General features: G+C 47.7%; 1 long non-coding RNA gene across 1 annotated transcript in view; it reads left to right on the forward strand.

Annotated features, from left to right (window-relative positions):
* Positions 1–786: 786 nt before the first annotated feature.
* Positions 787–19,350, forward strand: part of LOC141056143 (uncharacterized) — a 118,221-nt gene continuing 99,657 nt past the window's right edge. Inside the window, exons 1-2 of the long non-coding RNA XR_012221582.1 lie at positions 787–1,082; positions 10,961–11,058. This is a non-coding gene — a long non-coding RNA (uncharacterized lncRNA). The remainder of the gene's footprint in view (positions 1,083–10,960; positions 11,059–19,350) is intronic.

Consider the following 19,350-nt stretch of genomic DNA (forward strand, 5'->3'; position numbering starts at 1 on the left):
GATAAAGTGATTGGTGAATTGTTACCATCTTATCCTCGATTTATTTTTAAAAAGGCAAATAATCTTGGTAATGCAATAGCCCCCTCTATTCCTAAACCTATGTTGGTGAATCAGGCTTATTTACAGACATTACCAAAGGGGTTTTTTCCATGTAGAAGATGTGGACCTTGTAGGAAATTAGGGTCCAAAAATCAATTTTTTATTGTAAATAAATCTCTGGAGGTTAAAATTAAGGACTTTATAACCTGTGAGACCAAGGGGGTTATCTATGGCATTACCTGCCCCTGTGGAAAATTATATATTGGTCGTACCATACGCCCATTACATATAAGAATAGCGGAACACTTGCGGAACATCAGGAATAAATTTAGTGGTCACCCCCTCTCAAATAATTTTTTAATCCATCATGGTGGTTCTATGAAAGGCATAACAATCACTGGCATTAAAGTGGTTAAAAAGAGTTGGAGGAAAGGGAACTTTATTCATTAGATGTCAAAAGAGGAGAGTAAATGGATTTTTGCGATGGACACACTGATTCCCAATGGCTTGAACAGCGAAATTGAGCTTTTTGCTCTTAATGTTTAAATTGCAATTCTAGATGCCTGAGCGTATACAAAAAAGCTGCCTATCTGCTATGGAATATCCCTGAGGAAGGAATCCGTGGATTCAGAAACGCGTTGGATGTTTTTTGAGCCTCTCTGCTCTCCATAGCCAGTCACGTGAGCAATCACATGACCGTGACGTCACGCAATGTCCTGTGCACCTTGTCGGCTACAGTTTGTAAGCGCCGCCACTGCCCACCAGCTAGGGCGGGCGCCTTGCAGACAGGAAGTCTGTCTCCGGCGGGACAGCGTCCATTACCCAAAGCATCTATTTTTTATTCTGTTAATCAGTGACTACATTCCTGGACTATACAAGGGACATTGCTACTTCCTCATAAGAATTTCTCCTCCACAAGACCTGTGCTGGTAAGCACTCCAGTGTTAAGCTGCTGATTTGTAATGCCATTCCTTACTATCTCATGGCAAGATTCTTCTATTCAACACATGAGTGAATCCTCCATATGCTGCACGTGAATACAGGTTGGTATTCACCCCTCTACATTGTATCTCTCTGTGAAAGAGTCAAGGGGGCGGTTTCTGACTCTTAATGTTCACCTGCATTGCTCTGAACCTTTTTCTCTGAGTGGAATACAGTTTTTATACAGACTTAATTTTGAGTGCAAATATTTAATCAGGGGGCGGTTCCGGACTCTTGGTGTTCACCTGCCTTGCCTTGGACCTTTTATGTCTCCTCTGAGTGGAGTATAGTTTTTATATTGACCTAATTCTGAGTGCAAATATTTAACCAGGGGGTGGTTCCTGACTCTTAACGTTCATTTGTTTTGTTTTGAACTTTTAATATCTTCTCTGAGTGGAGTATAGCCTCTATACAGACACAACTCTGAGCGCAAATATTGAATTGTTTATACAAGGGTATGAATGAAACCATTTGCCATAGGCCCAGAGGCAAGCCACTGCAGTTGGGGTTAAACAAATGCTCCACCTGGGAGTTATTGAGGAGTCCAGGAGTGAGTGGGCTAGCCCCAATGTACTGATTCCAAAGCCGGACGGATTTTTACAATTTTATAGCGATTTCTGAAATCTGAGTGAAGTGTCAGAATTTGACCTTTATCCAATGCCCTGGGTGAACGAGCTGATTGAGAGCCTGGGGCAGGCCCAGTACTTCCTAATGCTCAATCTGACCAAGAGTTACTGGCAGGTGCCTCAGAGTTGGCGAATCCAAAGACTGTGCCTTTATTACATCGGAGGGTCTCTATCACTATGTTGGCTTGCTTTTTGGGTTACACAGGGCCCCGGCTACGTTTCAGAGGCTGATGGACATAGTTTTAGAGCCCCCTCAAAAGTATGTGTCAGTGTGTTTGGATGATATTTTCATCTTTAGTACCAATTGGCATGCATATCCACTTGTCTCCTTGTCCCAGGTGACAGCAGTAGTGGATTTGCTTCAAGCCACGGGCCTGACCATGAAACCCTAAAAATGTGCAATGGGATGCAGTTACTGACAGTTTGGCCGTACAATACAGTACAGGGGCGTGCTGAAGCTGTCAGTACTTTGATTGACAGCATGGACATCCAATCTGGTTCAGGGGCGTGCTGATCTGTCAGTCTGTTGATTGACAGCTCGACTAGCCAGTCTGTGACTGGGAGGCATCACCTGTCTCAAAGTGTTCACTATCCCGGGTGATTGCCACGCCTACTTAACTGAGCAGCTTCTCCCAGATCACTGCCAGACGTACATTCAACAAGTGAGGTTTGTGCTTCCCTGTGCCTTGAGTTCTGTATGCTTGATCTGTTGCCTGAACTTGGACTTCGTTCTGACCATCTGCCTGTTTAACCCCTTCAGCTCTGAATTATTATCCTCCCGGTATTCTGACCTCAGAACATTACCTGACTACGCTTTTGTCTCTTCCCTCTGACTCATGGCTTTACTGTGAGGCATTACGTCTTGCCCATAAGTTTTTTTTGCCGGAATGGATCCTGTTCACGCGCTTTGTGACCAGGTGTCAAATTTAATGTAGATGACTCAGGATCTGGCTAAGGATTGCCAGAGTCTGGAGTCATCGCAATATCAGTTGCAGGGTCAGATAAATAGCTTGATGAAGACCCCCCATAGCCCCCCACTGTCGGCAGTGACTGTGACGTCGTTTCCCTCTGATATACAGTTGATCTCTCTCTCGAACCTATGATATCCCTCCCTGATAAATTTTAGGGAGAGAAAGACCAGTTTAGGGTATTCAGGGAGAACTGTAAGTTATTTTTTACCCTACATCTCCGGTCGTCAACGGAGGATTTTGAGCGGATGGGAACAATCATGTCCTTACAGCAATGGGGTCCTCAGACCTGGGCATTTTCTTTGTCCCCACAAGCCCCAGAACGGTTTTCTGTTGATTACTTTTTTGACAGATTACGTTTGTTCTATGATGAACCCGACAGAATCCAGATCGCTGAGGTTAAGATCATGAACTTGGCATAGGGCAGTCGCACAGCTGAGTACTGTACTGAGTTTCAACAGTGGTCCACCGAAGTTCTATGGAGCGATGCTGCTTTCAGGTGCTAGGTCCAAAGAGACCTTTCCGAGACACTCACGGATGCTCTGGTCCTCCGTGATGCCCCTTGGTCTCTGATGGAGGCCATGACTCAGGCCATACGAATGTTCCACAAAATCCATGAAAGACATGGTGAAGAGCATGCCGCAGTTTATACTTCCCCGAAGCAGGTCCCTTTACCCAAGGTTAGAGTTGCCAGTCTTCACTTTGCATAGAGAAGACGGAGACAAGAGCTTGGACTCTGTCTTTACTGTGGTCTCTCTGGACATTTTCGTAAGGATTGCCCAACTTGTCCTCAAGATATCGAACCATAGGTAGAACGTCTGAGTCTGGGTGACAGCCGAGGAGGTCACCCAGACTCCCAGGTACCTTTTACTTCCTCTGATAAATACGATGATTTCCCTCAAGAATCAGATGTTATTAACATCGGCGTTTATTGATTTTGGGTCAGCTTTAGATTAAAGCTTCATCCATCCCTTCACATCCCTAACATATTCCATAAATCCATATTTAAGGAGTATGTCCCTTCTGCATTGTCTCCCTCATCCCCGCCTCCTCCGATTTCATATAAATACATGGGCCATGTACATAGTGAACAAGTCTGTAGGACAGTGTTCACACCACCAAAAGACTAAAACACAGAAAAACACAGTATAACAAATGTATAAAAATACTCTGTTGTAAAAACGTAACAGTAAACAGCAAGTGCTAGTAAAAAGATGATAACAAAACAGGGTATTTGGTTGATACATTTTTGCAAAAAAAAGGTACTTAAATAACAGCGCCGTTAATTAACGGCGATGTGGAAAAAGTGTATAGCGCCCCCCAGAGTTGGATTTTCTCCGGGGTCTCTGCTGCCGGGGGGTAGCCGAGACCCCAGAGAACATGATTCTGGTCGGTTTTTACCGACCCCGCTTTTGCGATCGTCGTTATTAACCGTATAACATCGGCCGCCAAAAAAAAAAGTCTGATGTGTCATTTAATTTTTCTCTCCTCTGATGTGATTGCACATCTGAGGAGAGAGAAATAGGGTCCCTGATCGCTCCCGTTACCTCTCGGTGGTCCTGGGCCCACGTGCTTCCCCTGCATGGGTGCCACCATCTTCCGAGAAGGAAATGGCGGGCGCATGCGCAGTGCGCCCCTCGAGATCTGCCAGCCGGCAGATTCCATTCATTCAACGTACTGTACATTTTGATCACTGTGATAAACCCTATCACAGTGATCAAAATAAAAAAATAGTAAATACCCCCCCTTTATCACCCCCTTAGTTAGGGAAATATAATGAAATAAAGAAAATATATTTATTTTCATTTTTCCGTTAGGGTTAGAATTAGGGTTAGGGTTGGGAGAGCAAAATGGGGGAAATACAGTGTGGTCCCTTCCGACAGCCGGGCCAGGTAGTGTGCGTAGGAATGTGGTCCGTCTTCGGTGGAGGGGCAGTGATGCATGTCCTCCAAGGTCTAAGGTTGTGGAGCTCCTGCTGAAGATGGGCTTCAAGGCTATTGACATCTACACCTTGATACATCCCTATTCCACGCCTGAGTTTGATTATTATTATGCATTTATATAGCACCATTTATTCCATGGCGCTTTACATGTGAAAAGGGGAAATATAGACAAGTATATTAAACATGTGTAAGACAAGGGACACACAAGTACATAAGGAGAGGGGACCCTGCCCGTGAGGGCTCACAGTCTACAGGGATGGGTGAGGATACAGTAGGAGAGGGTAGAGCAGGTCGTGCTATGGTTCAGTAGACCGAGGATCATTGCAGGCTGTAGGCTTGTCGGAACAGGTGAGTCTTCAGGTTCTTCTTGAAGGTTTTCGTTGATGGTGAGAGTCTGATGTGTTGCGGCAGGGAGTTCCAGAGTATGGGGGAAGCACGGGAGAAGTCTTGTATGCAGTTGTGGGAAGAAGAGATAAGGGGGAGTAGAGAAGGAGATCTTGAGATGATCGAAGGTTGCGTACGGGTAGGTACCTAGAGACCATGTCACAGATGTATGGAGGAGACAGGTTGTGGATGGCTTTGTATGTCATGGTTAGGGTTTTGAATTGGAGCCTCTGGGCGATAGGAAGCCAGTGAAGGGCCTGGCATAGGGGGGAGGCTGGGGAATAGCGGGGAGACAGGTGGATTAGTCGGGCAGCAGAGTGTAGGATTGACTGGAGCATAGCCAGAGTGCTACAGGGGAGGCCAGAGAGTAGGAGGTTGCAGTAGTCGAGGTGGGAGATGATAAGAGCATGCACTAGTGTTTTTGTGGTTTCATGGTTGAGGAATGAGCGGATCCGGGAAATATTTTTGAGTTTGAGGCGGCAGGAGGAGGCGAGGGCTTGGATATGTGGTTTGAAAGAGAGCGCAGAGTCGAGGATCACCCCAAGGCACCGAGCGTATGGGACTGGGGAAAGAGAGCAGCCGTTGACAGTTTGATGTTAGCTTTGTTTGGCCAGAGGGGCTTGAGCTCTTCTGGTCGAATTATGAGTTGGCAAAAAATGAGCCCGGCTGGCGAGACTTTGCCATCTAGGCAGTGTCTCGCCAAAACCAAGTCAAGAAAGTGACCTTGATGACTTGTAATGAGTTGCTTTCTTGTTATGACATCATGACATGGCTTGGCAGATATGGAGAAGTGGTGGAAATGCCAAAGAAAAACAGCGTTGAGTGTGGTATCTGGTCAGGGGCCTGGACGTTTATGGTAAAACTTAAGCGTTCAGGTGGTACAGTTGCCCACATTCCATCATCTGCCTTCTTGGGTAGAGATCGTATCCAGGTCTTCTACCAGGGGCAGCCGAAGCTCTGTCACAAGTGCGGCGACCCCACACACTTCAGTGCAAACTGCACTGTGCAGAAATGTGCATTGTGTGGGGATATCGGCCATCTTGCTGCATCTTGTGTGGAGATTTGGTGCCACCTGTGTGGTGACTTAGGTCACCCATTCAGCCGTTGTCCTTGCTCCTTCGCTAATGCAGTCGTGACCCCGGTGGGAGAAAGCTGTGAGGCTGATTCTGCTGGGGAAGGGACTAGCAGGGGTGAGGGAGCTGAGGGGCCAAGGAGGAAAAGCAATAAAAAGACGCCTGCCCAGCTGAGGCGTCTAGATAAGCGCAGACAGGAGAGGGAGCTGGGTGAGCCCCGGGCTACTGCGGTGACCCCTGTCCTGGATGCCAGTCTTGCTGCTGAGGCCCCGAGGGATGATGAGTTGGATGAGGAGGTCAGGAGGATCCACAGGGAGGAAACTGCCACTGCCTCCAAATCCTCCCATTATGAAAGTATGGATGAGGATTAGTGTTGAGCATTCCGATACCGCAAGTATCGGGTATCGGCCGATACTTGCTGTATCGGAATTCCGATACCGACTTCCGATATTTTTTCAATATCGGAATTCGGCATCGGAATCGGAAGTTCAAAGTTGATTGACAGCCTGACGTCATCATGATGCGCGGTGTGTGCGCATCATGATGCGCCGTCATTTCGGGCCTTCCGGGGGTCTCTGCCGGCCTGCCGGGGGGCTGTGTGGACTGCCCGGGGTCTGTACCGGCCTGCCGGGGGGCTGTGCCGGCCTGCCGGTGGTCTGTGCACCCTGTGGGGGTCTGTACCGGCCTGCCGGGGGGCTGTGCCGGCCTGCCGGTGGTCTGTGCACCCTGTGGGGGTCTGTACCGGCCTGCTGGGGGGCTGTGCCGGCCTGCCGGTGGTCTGTGCACCCTGTGGGGGTCTGTATCGGCCTGCCGGGGGGCTGTGCCGGCCTGCCGGGGGGCTGTGCTGATGTCCGGGGGTCTGTGCAAGCATCGTCCGATGGGACTACAAGTCCCATCTGGCGATGCCTGCTACCATGACAGTGATTGACACATTAGCCAATGATGGGACAGTAGTAGTCCCATCATCCGGCTAATGTGTTAAATGTTAAAAAAAAAAAAAAAAATACTACATACATACTACATACATACTACATGCATGCTACATACATACTACATGCATGCTACATACATACTACATGCATGCTACATACATACTACATACTACATGCTACATACATACTACATATATACTACATGCATGCTACATACATACTACATGCTACATACATACTACATATATACTACATGCATGCTACATACATACTACATGCTACATACATACTACATGCTACATACATACTACATATATACTACATACATACTACATACATGCTACATACATGCTACATACATACTGCATGCTACATACATGCTACATACATACTACATACATACTACATACATACTACATGCATGCTACATACATACTACATACATACATACTACATGCATGCTACATACATACTACATGCATGCTACATGCATGCTGCATACATACTACATGCTACATACATACCACATACATACTACATACATACTACATACATACTACATGCTACATACATACTACATATATACTACATGCATGCTACATACATACTACATGCTACATACATACCACATACATACTACATACATGCTACATGCTACATACATACTACATATATACTACATGCATGCTACATACATACTACATATATACTACATGCATGCTACATACATACTGCATGCTACATGCATGCTACATACATACTACATACATACTACATGCTACATACACACCACATATATACTACATACATACAATACATTCATACAATACATACATAGACATACAGTACATATAGCATAGAGTAACATACTTACCAATACTTGTCACATTGTTCCCCGAAGCCATTGTCTTTTCCGGAATAAATATTAACATAACAAACCACAAAAATACTCACCCACGATCCGAAGCAGTCCACGAGTGTGTCCCACGACGATCTTGGGTAGAGAACTGCAGCATCAGATGATGCTGCCGTTCTCTACGGGCTGCAGGAATCCAATGACGGAAGGTAGGTATCCTTCCGCACTGTATTCCTCCGCCACTTAAAAAAAAAAAGTCCCTAGTCTCACTTTATGCCATTGCTGCATGGGAAATTCCCACACAGCAATGGCATAAAGTGAGACTAGGGACTTTTTTTTTTTTAAGTGGCGGAGGAATACAGTGCGGAAGGATACCTACCTTCCGTCATTGGATTCCTGCAGCCCGTAGAGAACGGCAGCATCAGCTGATGCTGCAGTTCTCTACCCAAGATCGTCGTGGGACACACTCGTGGACTGCTTCGGATCGTGGGTGAGTATTTTTGTGGTTTGTTATGTTAATATTTATTCCGGAAAAGACAATGGCTTCGGGGAACAATGTGACAAGTATTGGTAAGTATGTTACTCTATGTTATATGTACTGTATGTCTATGTATGTATTGTATGAATGTATTGTATGTATGTAGTATATATGTGGTATGTATGTAGCATGTAGTATGTATGTAGTATGTATGTAGCATGCATGTAGCATGCAGTATGTATGTAGCATGCATGTAGTATATATGTAGTATGTATGTAGCATGCATGTAGTATATATGTAGTATGTATGTAGCATGTAGCATGTATGTAGTATGTACAGTATGTGGTATGTATGTAGCATGTAGTATGTATGTAGCATGCATGTAGTATATATGTAGTATGTATGTAGCATGTAGTATGTATGTAGTATGTATGTAGTATGTATGTGGTATGTATGTAGCATGTAGTATGCATGTAGCATGCATGTAGTATGTATGTAGTATGTATGTAGCATGCATGTAGCATGCATGTAGTATGTATGTAGTATGTATGTAGTATGTATGTAGCATTCAGTATGTATGTAGCATGTATGTAGCATGTATGTAGTATGTATGTAGTATATATGTAGTATGTATGTAGTATGTATGTAGCATGTAGTATGTATGTAGCATGCATGTAGTATATATGTAGTATGTATGTAGCATGTAGTATGTATGTAGCATGTATGTAGTATGTATGTAGTATATATGTAGTATGTATGTAGCATGTAGTATGTATGTAGCATGTAGTATGTATGTAGCATGCATGTAGTATATATGTAGTATGTATGTAGCATGTAGTATGTATGTATGTAGCATGCATGTAGTATATATGTAGTATGTATGTAGCATGTAGTATGTATGTAGCATGCATGTAGTATGTATGTAGCATGTAGTATGTATGTAGCATGCATGTAGTATGTATGTAGTATGTATGTAGTATTTTTTTTTTTTTTTTTAACATTTAACACATTAGCCGGATGATGGGACTACTACTGTCCCATCATTGGCTAATGTGTCAATCACTGTCATGGTAGCAGGCATCGCCCGATGGGACTTGTAGTCCCATCGGACGATGCCTGCACAGACCCCCGAAGCCTGCACAGACCACCGGCAGGCCGGCACAGCCCCCCGGCAGGCCGGCACAGCCCCCCGGAGCCTGCACAGACCACCGGCAGGCCGGCACAGCCCCCCGGCAGGCTGGCACAGCCCACCGGAGCCTGCACAGACCACCGGCAGGCCGGCACAGCCCCCCGGCAGGCCGGCACAGACCACCGGAGCCTGCACAGACCCCCTGGCAGGCCGGCACAGCCCCCCGAAAGGCCCGTACAGACCCCAGAGAGGCTGTACAAGGCAAAAACAGGGTTTTTCTTATTCCGATACCGGAAGTCCCATAGACTTGAATGGGACTTCCGGTATCGGAATCGGCGATACCGATACTTTTTTTAAAGATCGGCCGATCCATTCCGATCCGATACTTTGAAGTATCGGACGGTATCGCTCAACTCTAATGAGGATAATAGGCAGTGGCTAGAGAACAAGCGTAAGCTCAGCACCAAAAAGAAGAGAAAGAAGGGAGATAAAACATCTCCCGCTCTGACCAAGGTACCTAAGGAAGGAAAAACTGACTCCCCTCTGGTTGGTCTTTCTAACCGGTTCCAAGCCCTTGAGAACATCTCTTCCTCTGAGGAGGAAGCTGAGAGTGAGGTTCCGGCTTCGGCGGAGCTTACAGGGGGTGCCGAGTCTCCTTCTTCTGGAAATGTAAGGTCCCTGGAGGGAGGGACTGGCCCAGAGTCCGGAGATGAGGACGACAAAAAGAAAAATCAAGTGGGAATGGACACCTCTGTGTCATTAAAGAGGGGGAAGGATTCCTCCTCTGAGGCAGAGGATAAGGGGAGTGGGAAGAAGAAAGCCATCTAACTCAATCACCAATGATGGCGGTACCCACTCCGTTGATGCTGGCGTCCATTAATGTCACCAGAATAAAGTCAAATACAGCCAGATTTGCGGCCTTTGATTTTCTCAGCCATGTTGAAGCTGACATTTTCTTTTTGCAAGAGACCAGACTGCCAAACATGACAGATGTGTTCAAAGCCAAGACGGAGTGGAGACTCGGGCCCTCCTATTGGTCTTTTGCGGCCGAGCCGTATAGCGGAGTGGCGGTCCTTTTTACCACACCGGTGAAATGCCGACGGGTTATTGAGTTAGAAATGGGGAGGTGCCTGATCTTAGATGTCCTCATGAAGGGACAAGAGCTCCGGCTTATTAACATCTATGGTCCCCAATATAAATGGGACCGGAAGTGTCTTTTTATGAGGATCAAGCCCTACCTTTTTACAAGTCGGCAGGTTGTCTTTGGAGGGGACTTCAATACTGTCACGAGGCCCCAAGATAGAGGAGGTTCCAGAGACAAGCTGACTTATGATAGCACCGCCCTTAATTGTATAGCTAGTGAGGCTCGCCTGGTGGATGTCCACATTCGGCACACCTCAGGCCACGAGGGGTTCACCTATCATAGAGGTAACTGTAGGTCCAGAATAGATAGGTTTTATTTAAAGGAGGAAGCTGTCTCTTCAGCAGTGTCTGTTGTTGAGGTGGAGTTCTCCAACCACTGTTTAATTTTGTTTTCTCTGAATGTTCCAGAGACCCTCCGGATGGGAAGAGGCTTTTGGAGGCTCAATTCATCTCTCTTGGAAGAAGCGGATATAAGACATTCCTTTGAGGATTTTCTTCAGAGCCAGGTACCCTTACTGGATCTTTGTAGTAGTAAGTCAGAGTGGTGGGAGATGTTCAAGAAAAGGGTGGCGATAGACACGCATCTTTGGTTTTTGAGAGGGATTACGGGAAGTACCGCTCGCCCGACCCTTACAGAAACTGCAAGATGTCAGTGAATAGTAAAGTGGTTACAGGACTGGTCGACACTATGGGGTCCCTGAGGCGATCCAGATCAGGGATCCTGGAGGTTGTCAGATCCTTCTACTCGCACCTCTTGGGGAAGAGTGATCTTGATTGGGATATGATGTCGGCTTTTCTGGCTGAAGTCGTTCCCGAACCAGGGGTAGACCCCTCTCTTGACGTTTTGACAGAGATGATCAGGAAAGAGGAAGTTAAGTTGGCGATTGAAGGGCTTGCCCAAAAAAAATCGCCCGGTCCAGATGGCTTAACATCTGAGTTTTATAAGACCTTTAAGGACGCTTTAGTTCCCCTCTTGACTGAGGTATTCAGTGAGTGTCTTTCCTCGGGCACTCTGCCAAAGTCAATGAGGAGGTCTGCCCTGATCATCTTGTCAAAGGGTAAGGACCCATCGTGCATTGAGAATTGGCGTCCCATAGCGCTTCTCAATGCAGACAGGAAGGTTCTGGCAAAGGTGCTGTTTAATCGACTGGTGAAATTTGCACCCCAACTCCTTTCGGAGGCCAAGCATTGCTCTGTTCCAGGTCGCAGCACATTTAGTGATGTGTTCGGTGTTTGGGAGGCGGTGGAGCAGGGTAGGGCTGGACACTGGAAGGGGTACATGTTGTCACTGGACCAGGCAAAAGCGTTTGATTGGGTTAATCATGAGTACCTCTGGTCTGTCCTTCTGAGATATGGCCTGCCGGGGGGGTTTGTTGATTGGCTTAAAACCTTGTATGGTGGGGCAGAGAGTATCCCGCTAGTGAACGGTTGGATTGGCAGCTCTTTTGAGGTTGGATCTGGTGTTCGCCAGGGTTGTCCCTTGAGCCCGCTGCTGTACGTGTTTGCGACTGACCCACTTCTTAGGAGGGTGGAGCGTGGACCATTAGCTGGGATCGGGATGGACCAGGCAGCACCGGAAGCCACTCTGAGGGTGGTGGCGTATGCCGATGATGTCACTGTTTTTGTTTCCTCTCATGAGGAGGCAGGGTGGCTGATGTCAGAGGTAGATCGCTACTCAGAGGCATCCGGGTCCAAGATCAACCGGGATAAGTGTGAGAGTCTCTGGCTGGGAGGAGGAGATCCTGGTTTTGATCTCCCGGACACCCTTCCAAGACCAAAAGTCTCTGCAAAAGTCCTTGGCATCGAATTTGGCCAGGGAGATTACCCCAATCAAAATTGGGACAGCAGGCTAGAGATTGCCACTCAGAAGGTGAACCAATGGAAGGGTTGGTCTTTGACCCTCAGGGAAAGGGTAAACCTGATCAAAACTTACCTGCTCCCTTTACTGATTTATCTGGGCAGTGTGTGCATCTTGCCGGAGTCTCTCTGGACTCGGGTCTACAGTTTGTTCTTCCAACTGTTATGGGGGGAATAGACTGAACCTGGTCAAGAGGGAGGTTACTTACCGTACGAGGAGACTAGGAGGGTTGGGTATGGTCAACCCTGTGGTATTCCTTGTGGATACCTTCATTAAGATCAATATTGCAAACCTCTGGAAAGAGAGGGCTCCTCCGTGGGTATTCTCCTGTAGGGGATGATTTCAGCCTTTCTTCCAGGAATGGGAGAAAGGAGGGCAAGTGAAGGATCTTCGCACACCGCATGGACATCTTCCGGCTTACGCTACCTTGGTTCTGATGGTAATTTGCCGGTGGGGTTTGGGAATGTGGGAGATCAGGACTCTGCCAAGGAAACTCCTTGACAATAGAGTTCTGTTGACCAATTTCCAGAGGCCTCTGGTGCTCCAGGATTGCCCAAGTCGGAACCTTGGGGTGGGTTTGCATCTTTTGAATTCTATCAGGATCCCCTCGAAGTTTAGGGACTTGGCTTGGTGCTGCTTCCATGGGAAACTGTGTGTGAGGGACAATCTGAAGTGTAGGAGCTCTGAGGACAGGAACTGTCCTCGGGAGCATTGTGGTACCGTTTTGGAAAGCATGGACCATTTCCTGCTTCATTGTCCCTTTAACACAGAGGTTTACAACAGGGTGGGCGCCTCCATTGGCTGATCTCGGCTTGCCGGTCTCTCCTATGCGGAGTGGGCCTATGGAGCATTCAGAGGCCTTGGTGACCGGGACCAGTGCAATTATTTCTAGTCAGCGCAGTGGTTAGGTATCACAAGTGGAACGCACGGTGCTTAGTATAGACGCAACGGAAAATCCTCCCAGTGGACGATGTGTTTAGGACCATACTCGGTGACCTGGTGAAGGTGCACTCTCTGGAGTATGAGAGACTGGGCACACGTAGGGCCGCTCTCCTCTGGAGGGGCTTTTCTTTTAGTGTGCCCTAGTCTGGTCATTTCCTTTCCTGGTGGTGGGCTGCTGCTGACACTGTAGATTTTTGTTTTGTGATCGGCATACAGTGATGTAGGGCTGCAGGCGCCGAACTTGGGCTTTGTGATTTGTGGGTGTTGTAGTGTTTGTTTCTATGTATATTGTATATAGGGATATAGATTTGGGTGTAGGTGTTAGGTTGGATGGTGGGAAAAGGGGGAGGTGGGTTTATCTCGTGGGACTATGGGACACTGGAGTGTTTGGGGAAACACTGGCACTGCCTGATCTGGCCTATGGACGTTGGACATGGACTGAGGCATGAGACGCAGGACTAGCTCTCAGGTCAATACGGGGGTTGGGAATGGTGGGCTTGTGTGTGGGGTGTTTAGTTTAGTCTTGTATATATTTGTATAGTTTGTGGTTATTTTATTTAAAAAAAAAAAAAGAAAGTATGTATATAGTTTTTTTTTGCTATCCTTTATTTTATTTTGTTATTAGTTTGTTTGTGACGGGACCAGAAGGTGTAAGTACTTAATATTAGTTATTATTCTGTATATACGTATAATATGTGTGACAGGAGAGAATGAGCGGCTGGGCCAGTGTTCAGTATGCGGATTATTTTCTGGCTGATATTCCTGTTATGTTTCTGTTATTATTATTGTTATGTTTTTCATTTTTATAATAAAAGATCTACAGGATGTAACTCAGGATCAATACAGGATCAGTAATGTAATGTATGTATGTGGCACCCCTGAGGGTTCAGTCGCCACAGAGGTACTGCACCTCCTCCTGAGGTTTGGTATCCCACTATCCAGGTAAGGTGGGGACACCTGACCACGCTCCAACACCAGCATCCCACACAACACAGTAGTGTAGCAAAGCACCCTTTGGTGGCTCCCTGCTTGGAACACTAAGCGTGCTGGGAGGCGGGTGGAGTTTAGTTTGCACAAAAGAGCGGGAAGAGGATAGGAGTTAGCTAGTCAGTCACAGGAGTCTGACAAGGTCGGACCTGTGTAAGAAGATCTCCTGAGTGGGATAGATGAAGGAAGTGCTGCAGCCGACCTCAGTGACCTGGGTCCGCTGGCACAAGAAAGAGACATTAAAGGAAAGCCTGACTCTCTCCATAAGAAAGAAGGATTAGCACGGAACGTGAGGAGAAGAGGACTAAGGATTAGGGTTGGAGGAGAACCCTTCTCAAGTTCACAGCGCAAGGCCGGGGTCCAGTCCCCGAGGTTGTTTGGATACTAATGGTCCCACAACAGACACCGGAGGAATAGAAGTTTGTCACCACTTTATTCCCACACAAGTCTTGGGGGCATAACAGCAACGAGATAGTGAGCCGGGACTTGGTAGCAGAGAGTCCCCGAAGCAGGCTACAGCTGTCTGCTGTACAAGTAGAGTTCTGTTGTGAGTTCATTTTCCCCTCCGTCACTGAGGCCTGGTGAACTCCCTATTCTAGTGAAGGAAGGTAGTGAGCCTGATTATCAGACACCTGGGACTAATGAAGACGATTGGCTGAGTGGAGTCCCTGACTGGATTTAAGGCAGCCTACGCCCTTTCTGCCCTGCGGGTGATTTCTCTGTGGACTCTTGGACACCAGTCTGATTCCTGCTCTCCTAAAGCTAAGTTTTCTGTTTTGCCTTTTTGCATTTAAGTTTTGTTTTTGTTTTTCTTCCTTTTGGATTCTGCCACTCCCTGCTGGAGTGTGCAGTGTTCCTTGAGCTCTGTCTTCTGAAAGTACCTGAGCGCTGATTTAGTTTTTGAAGCTTAGTTGCTTCAGGGCCATTTTTTATATCAGCTTGTTGGCTTTTGTCTCTGATAGGGTTTTGGCAGATTGCAGACAGCAGCCTTCCTATCTGTTCCTATTCAGGTAGTTTTTGGGCCCCGTCTTTGCTCAGCCTGTCTTTCTGTCTGTGTAAGTGTTTTCATCTTGCTTCACCGTCATTATATGTGGGGGGCTGCCTATTGCTTTGGGGTCTGCTCTGGGGCAGTTAGATTTCCCCTTTCCTTCTTTAGGCCTATGTATCTCTCCGGCTGTGATCGAGGGGTCTAGGTCATCGTAGGAACCCCCCACGGCTACTGCTAGTTGTGTTGATAGGTTCAGGGGTCTGCAATCTGATAGTTGCCAACTTCTCTGGTTTTCAGGACTTAGCTAGCATTTCTGTTTTTGCCTCCTACGGGTGACTCAATCATAACAGAGTTCATAGGAACATCTGACAGGAGTAACTCCAGTGTAATTCAGTACTGGGAGTACTTCACTTTAGGCGCAAAAGGGAGACGTTCAGAAAAGGCATATATGTTGGCGGAGTGTTGGAAAGGAGTACTTCATCTTGCCTGGAAGTTGGCTGAGCTCCTGACCCAGAGGACACGGCACGGATGTGGGCTCTTGTGCCACAACAGACTGTGAGTAAACCTTTGGAACTACATGCCCTAGTGTCCTCAACTTATTCCTGCGTCAACCTGCCCGGCACTGCTACATCCCCTGCACCTGACACTACACCATCTAAGTGTCACTTCACCTACTCTGCCCTGGGACTACAGCCCTGCCTGTGGAGGGCTATAACATCTTTGCTGCACCACACCATCTGTCCCAGAGGATCTGTCTGCAACGTCAGCTTAACATCTTCATTGCCGAACACCACAGGTGGCGTCACGACTTACACATTCACACTGAACATTTACAATGGGCGGCACGGGCCGGGTCCCAGCTACCGTGACATCTCCCATTGAGGACCATCGGGCTTGGTATCGAGTACATCACCGCCCTGGGTGTGAGGGCGCCCCATGTACACAGTGACTGCACCTGCAGAATAGTGAGTGCAGCTCTGGAGTATAATACAGGCTGTAACTCAGGATCAATACAGGATCAGTAATGTAATGTATGTACACAGTGACTGCACCAGCAGAATAGTGAGTGCAGCTCTGGAGTATAATACAGGATGTAACTCAGGATCAGTACAGGATCAGTAATGTAACGTATGTACACGGTGACTGCACCAGCAGAATAGTGAGTGCAGCTCTGGAGAATAATATAGGATGTAACTCAGGATTAGAAACGTAATGTATGTACGCAGTAACTCCACCAGCAGAATAGGGAGTGCAGCTCTGGAGTATAATACAGGATGTAACTCAGGATCAGTACAGGATCAGTAATGTAATGTATGTACACAGTGACTGCACCATCAGAATAGTGAGTGCAGCTCTGAAGTATAATACAGGATGTAACTTAGGATCAGTAATGTAATGTGTGATGGTGTGATATGATATGTGGATATCATTTTTTGTATATTCCTATTTTTAACAATTCCAGTTATTTTCATAGTGTTTTTCTTATTACATTGTAAGTCTACAGCCTCACTGTATCTGCCTCTTGATGACCCCCTGTAGTGCATTAATCCCTAAGGCCCTTTGTTCTCCTCTGGGAGGCCTGGAAACCACCTCAACTTGTTTGACTACCCCTGAAAAAGGAAGGGGGTTGGGGGAAGAACAGCAGCTGGACAAGTCATTTCCGGTGTGGACAGGATCGTGTACAGACAGCACTTCAGAGAGAGAAGGACCCATTTTATCCTCTGGTGCTAGAGTTTTGGAATCTAGTTTCCCTGGACATTTTATCCTGATATTGGACTGCATTCTTATTCTGGACTATCTTATCCTTTGTGTGGTGGACTGAATAGGGACCTTTTCGTATTTTTGCCTGAATAAAGGTCTTGGAATTGTTCACTCTTCACTTTCTCTGTTGATTGTGTGATACCAGAGAAGGACCCCGTGACAACTGGTGGCAGCGGTGGGATCAACAGAGCGTCACCCAATGGAGAACCACCCACAGAGTGAGTACAGAAATTGGACTGTATGCAGTTTACAGGAGAGAGCCAGAGATCTGGGCCTGAACTACCAGGGACTGACTAAAGAGGCCTTAATCGATCTACTGGTGGGCGCTAGCCCGGCCACCTCCTCCCAGATGTCTGAAGGGCGAGCACTGGAGACAGGGATCCCCATCCAGAAAAGCCAGTGGTTGGTGTGGTATGAAGAAGAGATGGCGGTTCTGGGCCCCGGCGTCTCTCAGGAGTACAAGGAGGAGGCTGCCCGCCGGGCACAGCGGAGACAGGAAGCAATGGAGCTTGAAAAAGGGAGTAACGCAATGTGGAGTGTAACCCCAACAATCCGGGAGCCTGTACGGATCACCAGGACAGAGTTTAAGCCATTTGATGAGGCTTCTGGAGATGTGGAGGGGTTCTTCAAAGACTTTGAGCAGCAGTGTGCTGTGATGGAGGTGCCCCACTCTAGCTGGATGCGTTTGTTAGTGGGGCTCCTGAACGGAAGCATGGCGGAGGCTTACCGAACCCTTGATGCACTGCGGAATCGGGATTATAACATTGTAAAGCGGACTATCCTGGATTACCATGCTATCACCCCTGACTCATATAGGGCCAAGTTCTGAGACCTCCCATGCACCACGGGGGGATCGTTTAGGATGTATGCACATAAGATGTCCGAGGCATGTCGGAGATGGCTGGAAGCAGATAACGCCTTTACTGTGGAAGATGTTATACAGGCGTTCCTTATAGAACAATTTCTTGCCAAGTGCCCTGCAGAGGTACGGGAATGGGTCCGGGAGCGCACGCCGTGTACCGTGGATAGAGCTGCAGCCCTGGCCGATGAAGCCCTTACTATCCGGCCGCAATGGAGGAGGCTTCTGGACAATGAACCACGGCCTGCTCCCGCTCCCCCTCCCCCTCCAATTATATCTGCCCTTCCACCTAGTTGCAAGCCGATGACAATCACGCCTCACAATCCTAGGCCCCAACAGTTCCGACCACGACCTGGGGGTATCACAGAGAGGAGGTGTTATGGGTGTGGGCAACCTGGACATTTGCAGTCTGGCTGTCCCTCCAGGAATCGGAGGGAGCCCCACGCAGCCCCACCTTGTCCAGTGCATCTTGTACATTCCACCACACCTGAGGAAGAGCTACCACCACCCCCACCAGAGTGGACCACCGACCACGGCACCATAGATACCCCTCCTGGAGTGTACGGACTCCAGCCTCTGTTCTTTCGCTTTATTGATGGATACAAAGTGTCAGGATTTAGAGACACGGGGGCATTCTTGACTATCGCTGACCCCCGTGTGGTTCGACCCGAGGCAATTTACCAGGGTCCGGGAATTCCCATTGTCCTGGCGGGGGGTGCCCGCAAATATATACAGCAAGCTTCTGTGCGTTTGGATTATGGTTGTGGAGAAAAACTGTGTTGGATTGGAGTTATGGGAGGACTTCCTGCAGATATCCTCCTTGGGAACGACATTGGGGAGTTACAGTGCCAATTTGTGGGAGCAGTCACCCGACTACAGGCCCTTCAAGCACTACGTCATCCGGACCCCACCGGGGAGCAACCACCACGAAACGCATCAGAGTCGGTAAGCAATACTTTCGCTGCTACTACATTGGGAGAGTCTTGGGACAGAGAGGAGTTTAGGCGAGAAATAGAGGGTGACACTACCTTAGCAGCCCTTAGGCGAAAGGCAGAAACTGGGCACATGGGAGATAATGAGGATGGCTTCACTTGAGAAAACGGACTGTATTATCGTGTAACAAAGGGCAGTGACCAGGGCAACCCTGACGCAACGACCAGGCAACTCATTGTCCCTCAGAAGTACAGGACGCAGCTACTTCAACTGGCCCATGACATCCCCTTGGCTGGGCATCAAGGGAGAAAAAGGACTGAAAAGAGACTCACCCAAAGTTTTTACTGGCCGGGCGTCTCGCAGTCGATAGCCCATTATTGCAGCAACTGCGATGTGTGCCAGCGAATGCGGCATCCAGGAGCTCGACATAAGGTACCCCTGCAATCCCTGCCCATAATTGAGGAACCATT

This window comes from Dendrobates tinctorius, unplaced genomic scaffold (assembly GCF_039654945.1).
Source record: "Dendrobates tinctorius isolate UK_male_01 unplaced genomic scaffold, ASM3965494v1 ptg000196l, whole genome shotgun sequence".
In the NCBI taxonomy this organism is placed as follows: Eukaryota; Metazoa; Chordata; class Amphibia; order Anura; family Dendrobatidae; genus Dendrobates; species Dendrobates tinctorius.